This window comes from Triplophysa rosa, linkage group LG14 (assembly GCF_024868665.1).
Source record: "Triplophysa rosa linkage group LG14, Trosa_1v2, whole genome shotgun sequence".
Classification (NCBI taxonomy): Eukaryota; Metazoa; Chordata; class Actinopteri; order Cypriniformes; family Nemacheilidae; genus Triplophysa; species Triplophysa rosa.
The window spans coordinates 21,216,039-21,226,929 of record NC_079903.1 but is presented as its reverse complement, the minus strand read 5'-3'; the positions used below and the strand labels follow the sequence as shown (position 1 = coordinate 21,226,929).

Below are 10,891 nucleotides of genomic sequence, written 5' to 3'. Positions count from 1 at the left end.
TGTGAATAGCCATCGACAGGAGACTCTCCCGGCTGGTTTGGTCAGATCTTCCATCCTCCTCACAGAAACGTGCTCTTAGATCACGATGGGATTTGTTAGCTTTACTTCTTACTCCGATATGCCTGTGGCACTGAGGTGAAAGGCAACCCTTGGTGCTATGCTTCAACAATCTTTTCCCTCATCCAGTTTGTTTACTGTACCACGGAGGGATAACCCCCTTCAACTTTAGCAGTTGGCTTAAAAATAAATAAACCAGTATGCTAGCAGGCTAATTTCCCTGGGCGGTGCGCTAGCCTGGCCTCATCGTGTTGAGCGGCTAACGCAAACAAGTAGTGATAATATGTTCTAGAGACAAAGCCTGTGATGAACTGTCGGCTCGGTTGCCAAATACTCAGATAAATCTCAAATTAAAATAAATGACGTAATACAGCACAGGTTTATTTACGCACACACACACACACACACGCACACACACACACACTGTATATATACTTTTACATTATAATTAAAGTCTTGGAGATGTTTATTTAACATTTGATTTAGCTCTAATTGTTCTAAAATTTGTGTAGTGTCGGAAAAACTAAAATAGGATGTGTTTCTCAACCTCCCATTTGTTTTACATATTGCAAATAAATCTAAAATATATTTTAAAATATATAGAATACATTGTTAATAATAGTATATTTTCATAATATTGAAAATATAAGCACTTGGATATGGAAATGTATTTAAAATATTGCATTTTATTTTCGAACATATTCCCATATATTTTTATTTCGTAAGGAATATGAAAGCTACTGTGAAATGACAATCTAATAATAAAACTGTCAAGCTACCAAAAACACAAATGTTCAAATTACGTTCAAAACTCATTGATATTTAACACCAGACGTAAACACTTTTGATATTGGACAAAGTCAATGACAGCTCATTATTCAGCATTCACCCCGATTTAACACCAAAAGAATGTCGATAACCATCAAAGGATTAGTGTAAATCTACCCATTCTACTGGTTAACTTTTCTGTAGAATCCCGGATGAGTGATGTCCATCCGGTTCCTCCCTCCTGCCGACGAACGGAACAATCCGTGCGGTGGGAGGGCTTTGTGGAGAGGAGAACTGTGAAAGCTCTGCAGGATAGTGAGAGCTCCACCGGAGGAGAGAGAGGATGGACAAAAGTATGCTGTGAAAAGAGCTTCGTCTTTTTGACAGGCCCAGCATGTTGTGAAGGCCTCGCTCCAGATGGTGATGTCTCCACTGACGGCTGGGGGGCTCTGGACTCTTTCTCTATGGCTGTCAGCTGGGCTTTCCTTCTCCTGCCTCGTCCCTGTGATTCCACCCTACAGGGTTCCAGTAATAAGATAATTCACACAGTATTCAGCATGCTGGTCTCAAATCACCATAACCATCCAACATCCCAGTCATCATATCCAAGTCTGTCGGAAAGCATGTGTGGGACTTGTACAGCACTATTCAATCACAAGACAGGCTTAGAGTATTTTGTATTTGTTTAGTATGTACCTCAAGGAAAGGTCAGGATGTCCTCAAAGTTCTCCGGTCTGTCAAGAGCAGCACAAACTTCAGCGCATGTCACCGGTGATGGGGTAAGGCAGGGTGAAAAATCTTTCTGTTCTCCTAGAGTAGTACTGAAGAAGACAACACATCAATAGTAGCAGATTCAAACAACAATGAACCAAAACGACTGATTCAACATTGATTTAGTTGAATAGACAAACTCGGTACTGAGTTGAGTAGTTTTAGATAAACCCTTTCGATTAATGCAACACTAGAACAGGTTTTAAAGGTACAATTTAAATGTATAGTACTTTTCAGTGTAGGGGTGTCACAATATACTGCTATTGGCATTAATCGTGATATCTCAAAAATTGTGATATCGTCATACTACTACACATGATAATTTCGTAAAAAATGTAGCGCCCGTTTAAAGTTTAGACTTAAGAGCCACAACGGTTACAAACTCTGGAATTTGACTGATTGCATTATTCTGTTTTTAATCGATAGATATCACGATATTATTGTTATCGTGGGGGGTTTTGGCCACTATAATCATGCAGTGAAACTTTGATATCGTGAAAGCCCATTCACGTGAAACCCATTGCATGCTGGCCAAGCCTAAAAACCCAACCCTAGACTTCATTGGTAAAAAAGTCACAACCATATTTAGCACCACTGAGTATATACGTGTATATGTGTAGAAGTCTGTGTAAGTATTAAAAGTTTACCCCAACTAATAATCCAAATATAAAATAAATGACAATCTTTTGACCTTTTATATAAGCCATGGCCAGTCTTCACAGAGACCTGGCCAACACCTGGTGTTCCCCTATCTGCCTGTTCAAAGTTACAGTGGTGTGTGGGTGGTTTTTCATGTCCTGACCTACTTTGCTGTGACATTGGTGGAAGGGCACATGAAAGGTAAGGATCTCCCTAAAGACCTGAGGTTATGCGGAAGCTAGACGGCACAGGTCACTGCCGCCTGGTCAAGGCACTGAAGCAGAAAGGAACAAATTTAGACACACACACATATTAAAAACCCACATATGGACGACGCCTCACACATACTAACATTGACACAAGACATAGAAAGAATAGATTTGTCAATTTTGCGACGAATTATGAGTTGCAAAACTTGGTTGCTTACCAGTCCAAGTCAAACCCATCAGGTCAAAATCTTAAGCCTGTTATGTGCTTGCAACACACATTTCAAACACATACGAACTTTTATTCAAGTTCATATGGCCTCAGTGGATTCAGGGGTGGCCAAACGTACAACTCAAAAATCCCCAAGATATGAAAAATATTGTTTCCCTGACCCCAGGGTTGTGTCGTTGAGGAGTCACCCAATAAAAAGCACACGTGTCTCCCAAGAACCGAGACTAAAAACTCCTAAACTCACATAACATCACGGCAGTTAACATAGAGAGAGCTTCTAATATATAGAGTGAAAAAGACATGTGCTGGATAGGCTGTATGTCATTTTGAAAGGGAGAGAGAGTGGAAGCATTGTTAAGAGTGACTTAAAGGAAATTGCTACGTTGAGGACAGAGAGAAAGCGAGAGATTGAGAGTTTGAAACTATGGAATAGAAAGCAAGAGACAGCCAGAATGAATGACAAAGATAAGGAGAACGAAATAAGATATATTGTTGAGCTGTCAGTGGAAACATTAAAAACATGTGCGAAAGAACAGACCAACGCGGAACAGAGAGAGAGAGAGAGCGATGAGAATATTCTGTTTGAGGGACAATTACACCAGTTGTGTGAAAGGAATAAAAGGAAAGAGCGATGGAGGGAGAGCGAGAGTGTCTCGTGGACTTCTTGACAGTGTTAACTATAGTCTTTAACTTGCAACCAGATGGCTCTTTAAGACCTGACCGACTGCAACACTAACAGAATCATTTTACATCTTACGGTCCCTGTTAGGTGTGAAACAGTGGTTCTGAACTGGTTTTTGCTTTTGTAAAAGAGATTTTACAATTGAGACGAAGCATAGTCTGCAATTTGCTAAATCAATAACAAGACATACGACACGATCTCACGGGAATTCGTAATTTTTATGAAAGGTGGCTAATTCGTATGAATTCGTACGATCTTATAAGTATGTTTTAGCACGATTTGCTTTTGCACCAGTGACGTGAGGTTTAGGGGTGGCATTAGGGGAGGGGCTTAAAGTGAAAATTAAAAGAATGTTGTTGACCGGCACCCATTGACTTGCATTGGTTTTGTGCCCGTGCAATAGAAGTGAATGGGTGACAGCTCTGTTCGGTTACCCACTTTCGTCAAAATATCTTCTTTTGTGTTCTGCGGAAGAAAGAAAGTCATACAGGTTCGAAACGACAAGCTGCTAAGTAAATGATGAGAGAATTTTCATTTTTGGGTGAACTATCCCTTCAAGTATTGCTTTTTGTAATAATCATATGTTTTTGCACGATTCACATTGTACAAATTCATACGAATTAGCCACCTAATAGAATAGTTACAAATTCCCATTAAATCGGGTTAAGACATAAGCCGAACAGAAATGGTTAACGTTTTCTTTTAACTTGCGTATTTTTTCATGGTTTTCATGCGGACATTGGGCTTATTTGGTTAGATGAATTAAGAGCAAAATAAAGCATGACCTTTCAGTCAGAAATTACATTTTTATAGCACATTAAAAACAGCACTTGTTGACCAAATGCTGAACAAATAAGAGCAATTAAAAGCAATGACAAACAGTTAAAACATGAAGAGTTTAAAAAAGACAACATCTTTAGCGAACAACGAGAAAAAAGCATTTTCTCTATTATTAAAGCTGCTAGAAAACAAAGTCTGTTCACGGAAGTCGTGCCACTCGGCGGCCATGTTTGCAACGCCTCCAGGCAGCTATTTACGACAACAGGCATATATTTCTAAAATCGTTGGCAGAAATCAGAATTAAAGAGAACACTTCCGATCAATAATTAAACCTCACGTAAACTGTACCATAACTTTGGTTTGCTAAGCTTAAGCGATGAATTTCTCCCCATTCATTGTAATGGCAGTGGATGGGGAGTCTTGTTAATCCATGTGGTCTTGTTAATAGCTTTTATCTTTGTAGAAACTAAGTTTCCGCCCAATAAATGTTATTTTACAGACGTTATTACTTAAGTTGATCCAATTAAAAAATTTGTTTAAGTCATCTTAAATGTAACACTGCCTCAAACTTATTTCTGTGTATTGCTTTATTCCAACACGTGTCAGACAGCAATTCATAAAGCAATGCAAATAATCACAAAATGGAGCTGTTGACAGTTCTTTCAGAGCAACAATTCAAAGAAAATCTTGCTGAGCGAGTTAAAAGTGGACACCTTTTTAACTAACGGCCTAAATAACACCACAACACGATTGACGGCAACTCCATCGCACTCTTAAATGAGGCTTTTTACCTCCAGTAAGCTCAACGGGGCCGCGCTCGCAATGTGCCGGCCAACAATTCTCATCTGCATTTAAATACTTGCGTAAAGTATGTTTCTGGACTTATTCACCGTCCCGCTCTTTCGTTTTACCGTCCTCTCTCTCTCCCCGGGGAGCTCTGCTAAATGCTGTCACCACAGCGACCTGATGGAACATCGCCATAAAACCAGACACACACCCACCCCATCTCTCTCTCTCTTTCTCGGAAAAGACCGCACAAACAACAGCTTTCAAGAGGTACGAGCTCAGCTGCAGAGACGCAGTAAGAGGTGGCGCACAGGGAGAGGGAGTCCGGGAGAGACAGACAGGGCACTTTTGAGGAAGAAATGCAGTCCCAGCAGCCATTATGGAAAGAGCACCTGCAGTCTCAAAGTACCATCCAACAAAATGGCCCCATGTGGTCTGATGACACACAAAGCTTCCTTTGCACGGAGAATACGGAGCTCACGCAGTGGAGGAAAATATTATAGATTTAAAGGCATCATGCGTGTCCAAAACTGAAGCTCTTGTTCTTTTTGAGAGATAGATTCCATTTCAAGTTGGTTTTATACAGTAGATCATCTCGGCATCTCAGGCGTGCAGTGCATTTTTATTAATGTTATACTTTGGGAAAGATGTTTCTTTCTTTGCCAGTGTAATGTGCAAAGAGAACGAAGCAATTCGCAGCTTGATATTCCTGAACACTACACACGGAGGCTATGTGCCACTTTTAATATTGTTCGCCTGAGCATATTGACTCGGGGTCAGGACAACCTGTTCAGCCACTTTAAAGAGATGGCTCAATGAAAAATGAAGATTCTTTGTTTATTTGTTTACCCTCATGTCATTCCAAACACAAAAGAATATATTTTAAAGAATGTTGGTAACCAAAAACATTGGCCCCCGTTCACTTACATTACATTTCTTAAAATGTCTTCTTTTGTGTTCTGCAGAAGAAAGAAACGCGTACGGGTTTAGGTGACAGAATCTCCCATTGGTTTAAATGTAAACACAAATAATAATGATTTCATGTATACTTGCCTTTCATTTACGGTTTCATTCGCATATACTGTGTAATAATCGTTCTCTTCCCCTCTCTGTCTTCTTACATTTAAAACACTTTCTATTTTCTTTTGTAAATCTACAAGTGACATTCTTGATAAAAGATGCTCTCGCCCTCTCTGACGTATCCTTGGTAACCTGATATGGTGTCCAATTTTATGACGATAAAATATACCACATCTGAGTTTTTTCATTACGACCTAATTTAGCGATGGTTTACAAACTCGTCTTCATAAAAAGCAATTCCCTTCTCTGTAAATTGGTAAATAAACAGCGAATCTTAACCAAGAAACAAAAAAAGTGAAAAGGCCTGATGGTAATGAAATCAGTAAATCTAGTTACATCACTAACACTTTCTTATTTTTGTAAGCACTCTTTTCAGAAAGCCTGGGAGCTCACCCACATGTTCCAGGTCTCAGAGAGGTCTCTCGGGTGGGTGGGGGCATGACGGGCATGTTAGTGTGTGTGTGCGCGCAGGGGGGACGGAAGCATAAAAGCCCTTTTCTTCTCCACCTCCTCGCCCTTTCTTCTTTCGGACGAGAGACAAGGGGTTGCCAAGGCGATGAGGTTGGTGGTTCTCCCACTGCGTGGTCTGGGAAGAGCAGCAGCTTGTTCTGACATTTACTGAGGGCGTTCGAGCCACGCAACCTTCAGAGAGAGAAAAAGAATGAGAGAGAGACCGAGAAGAGAAGGGGAGGGGTTCTGCACCTGGAACATCAGGAGAGCGCTGTTTCCTTCTGCTGCGAGACAGCTGTGAGCGTTCCCTTCATCTGCTTCATTTCCACGTCTGCGCTATAGTTCTTTTCTCTTAAGTTCGTCTGGAGAGCTCTATCATTCACTCGATCAGAACGTCGCCCTGCCTCTTTTCTCATCTTCTCTCGTTCGCTCTCTTTCAGACCCTTCACGTCGTCAGTCTCACAATTATCAGATCTTCACTTTATCCAAACTAAACCCCGGGGAGCCGATTCAGTGCAATGTCAATAGAGCTCTGGTTGTCGTTCACATTCATAATGCAGGCCTTTATATAATATATCACATAAACAAATGGATGACATTTTTATTCTGTTTGACATACTATACTAAAACCTTTTTCTCTCACACTATGTCTACACACTATGTCACACTATTACACTATGTAATAATAGCCTATATTATGTTTTATTATAGTGGTGAGAATGAGAATATTTATCATTAATGAGAATTCATTTTGATGGTCCTAAAAAGCTTTATGATTTAGCATTTCTCTCTTGAGTTTTGAAGTTTCGAAAACTCTTGAGTAATTCAACTATGGCTTTTTTTACTTTTTCATGGAAAGTACATGATAAGCAATATACATGCGCGCTTACCTCATACAGTATGTTATAGACGATTTCATCGGATGCAAGCACCTGGCCCGAAGTAAACTTTTGTTAAAGTCTGTGTTTGTTTATCGGTCTGGCTAGTGCAATAATATTTATGTTATATTATATTTCAATTATATTCATATTTTATTGTGTAATAATTGTATTTAATACACAATTTGTTGATTTTTTTTTAAATAAGCAATTTGTTGAATGGGTCGTGTAACTTTGTTAGCCAAGTAACGGTTCTTCTACTGGTAACCCAAATGAACACTGGCTAGCTAAATTTATTTACTTGATATTTCTTTTGCTTGTTTTCAGAAATAATCTACAGGTACTCTATTCTTGTACCGGAAGTTAAGTTTGGGCCAGAAAAGTGTGCATGTGAAGTAACGCTTGTTTATGTTGTTGTTACACACTCATCAGGACTGGAATTGTTTATAAAGTGCATGATTTTTCTTCTTTCCTGTAACGTGGTACAATTTTGTGTATCGTCCGTTGCAATTAAATACCTATATTTAAAGCATTCCTGTCTAATTCACGATAATATAAAATATGATTTTGATATGACTTCTATTATTAACCTCAGGAAAGTAATAAGTGCAACAAGGTAACACGCAGGCGTTGTTCTTTCTGTTCATTTTTGCGAGACAGAAAGGGTCCACACAAGCCTCCCCCCCGAGCGGTGTCTTGCTACGTGCATCACATAAACACCATCAAAAAGAGGCCGGCGACGAGGGTAGCCGACGGAAGCCACAACACTCCATGCCTGCGCTATCATACTGCATTCAAACAGAATCTGTGTTTGCAGTTAAAAGGAGCCCGGCACATCTCTCAGGCCCCCGTATCAGCAAACCGCCACGAAAAGAGAGAGAACCTGTCACAATGTCGTCTGAACAGCCTATTCTGCACAATCAATTCAGAAGTGCCAAAACATTTCTTTCTTCTTCCTTTCATTCATCTTTTCAAATAATGAAACTCTTTGTGCGTGTGTTTTGAACATGCCATATGAGGAAAGCGCTCAATACGATGTCGCGCGCATACTTTCAGGCTGATATCAGAGATGCCGAGCGTCGCTCATTAAATGGGCAGCATTCTGCATTGCCGGTCCATAGGCCACGCGGTTCTTTATGAACTTGAGACGAAGAATATGCTAATGGAGATTTTATAAGCAGAGAAAGTGATCGAGAGAGTGATTAAGAGAGAAGATGAGTGGAAAGTTTAAAGCACACAACTTCACCAGCCTTTGCAAATGAGACTTTTTTTACACTATCTCGCCACAGCCGTCAACGGGGCTCGGATCTCAGCTAGCAGTCTGTGATTACCAAGGGAGTTAAACGAGGATGTTTAAAGGAATGCAAATGCTGAGAGATGAAGCCCTCCCCCCCCGTACGGTGAAAATAAACCAAATAACCAAGTCTATATTTCTGTACCAAGTGAAACGTATCGTTTTGAAATGTGTTAACATCTGTACCATAAGATAACGTTCTTGGATTCTAAACAGAATATGATGCGAGAACATGCGTCTTAATGTTTTCGAGTTGTCAAGTTTTGTTTGCCTTTGTTCGTGCCCTCAAGGACCGCTGTGACACATGACAGTGTGTCTGTACGCTAGTTAGCGAAATATATTCTGACACAACATGTGTTTTTTTGCTCCTTAAAAACAGAAGAGGGGGTATTAGCTGATCCTCACCTTCAAGAGAACAGAGCTTGGGTTTCTCAATCTTTTCCGTCCACTACGTGAGACAAACCAGACTGAAACAAGCCCCCCGAGGAGACCCTCACTCTCTAAGACTGGCGATTACTTCCAGAGCTCTAAATTATGGTAAAATATTCATCTCCGAAAGCATGGTGATTATTTAGAGTTGCACGGCAACCGTTTTAGATTTCTATAACTTGCCGTTTTATGCAAAAGGGCTTCATTTTTCATTTTGCTTTTCTTCCCGACTCTGCTCCCCCCCCCTTCTGAAGCAAGTTAAGAGCAGTGGTGGCAGATAAGAGCTGGTTTAGCCTGAAAGACAAGAGGAGAATTAGGAATTACAGATCTTTTCATATTTTTTCAGTTATGTTAATACGACCTTGGTGTATGAATAAAAAATATGGAAAGACAAAAATGTGAAATTACAGAAATTTGGTTGAAAGAAAGAAAGAAAGAAAGAAAGAAAGAAAGAAAGAAAGAAAGAAAGAAAGAAAGAAAAAGCATGACATAAATCGTAGTAGCAATTTTGCTAAATTGCAGAAGAGGGAGAAATTATATGCAGCATGCATAAATTCCCACATACTTTTTCCTCTTTCTCTTTAAATTGCCGTGGTATCATCAAGATGAGAGATTCTTTTAAAGACTACATCTTCCCCCCATGAAAGCCATCAAACTAGAATGACTCACATTTATCTTATCCAGCAGAACAATAAAAAAAGATCTTCTATGCAGTCAATGTACAGTACAGTATCATTTCATTTTGCCGGGCCTGTGCAGATGGGGATTTTTCTAGAATTAACATGCATTATTTATTGGACATTACCTGTCTTCAGTTCAGCTTGGAGGAGAGCAGTCTGATGATAATGAAGCCGTTAATTGAAGCTACTCCTAGCTCCGCCCGCCTTGGTTACTGTTGCTAGGTCTGAAAATCTGTTCAGAAAATGCTTAGTTTATTGTTTTTAACCATCTCTGTGTACCTTGTTATATTATTATTAGTATCCCAGAAAACATATAATACAGTATTTAATTGTCCAGTGTGTAATTTTTTGGGAGGATCTATTGATAGAAATGCAATATAATATACTTAATTATAGTTGTGTCCCAAATGACATGCTATACACTATGCGCTCAACCATGTAGTGTATACATTTTAGAAGGGTAGTATCGTCCCAAATAGAATATTAAACGTTTTTATACTAACCGGAAGTATATTGGTTTCCCAGACGAGTGCAAATGACGTCAATCGCACGGCACAATGCGTGTGAATAAAAATCAATTTGTGCATTGTTGATTTAATGTAGTTTTCATGTGTTTTGCAGCATTACTTTAGTTATCATCAGATTGAATCGTTATCAAACTGCAGGAGAGTTTTGCACGAGCAGCGTCTGATAGCCCCGCCTCCTTTCCGCTACGTAAGCGAAACTGCGACCGTTAAGTGCGTGAAGTGTCCACAGGTCCACACTTACTATTTTCGGATGAAAAAGTGCATCATCCGGTTACTTAAAGTGCACTTCTTTTTTGAGAATTTTCAATGTGAACGCACTACTCACACTATTTATAGTACAAAATGCCATAGAAATAGAACATAAGTGCGCAATTTGGGATGCACCTTATGTGTTCAGAGGTGTATATAGACCTTACATAATGATGAGTTATGTTTTTATGACCTTAGAATGAGCCATTTGAAATTTACACTGCGTGTCCCCTTCCATGAAATATGTTTCTTAAGTAGCCCGAAACAGACAAACTTCTTAAATACATTATCTCCTTCGGCAAAGAAGAGAAAATCTTATTCCGTGTCAGCCACCATAGTGCTTCGAAAGGGAGGGGTGAAGTGAGCCGTTGATTGCAATTCGT

General features: G+C 39.7%; 1 long non-coding RNA gene across 1 annotated transcript in view; it reads right to left on the bottom strand.

Annotated features, from left to right (window-relative positions):
* Positions 1–729: 729 nt before the first annotated feature.
* Positions 730–10,891, bottom strand: part of LOC130565284 (uncharacterized) — a 32,407-nt gene continuing 22,245 nt past the window's right edge. The window contains exons 4-7 of the long non-coding RNA XR_008964350.1: positions 9,858–9,964; positions 2,403–9,346; positions 1,522–1,646; positions 730–1,340 (exon numbers count right to left, since the gene is read on the bottom strand). This is a non-coding gene — a long non-coding RNA (uncharacterized LOC130565284). The remainder of the gene's footprint in view (positions 1,341–1,521; positions 1,647–2,402; positions 9,347–9,857; positions 9,965–10,891) is intronic.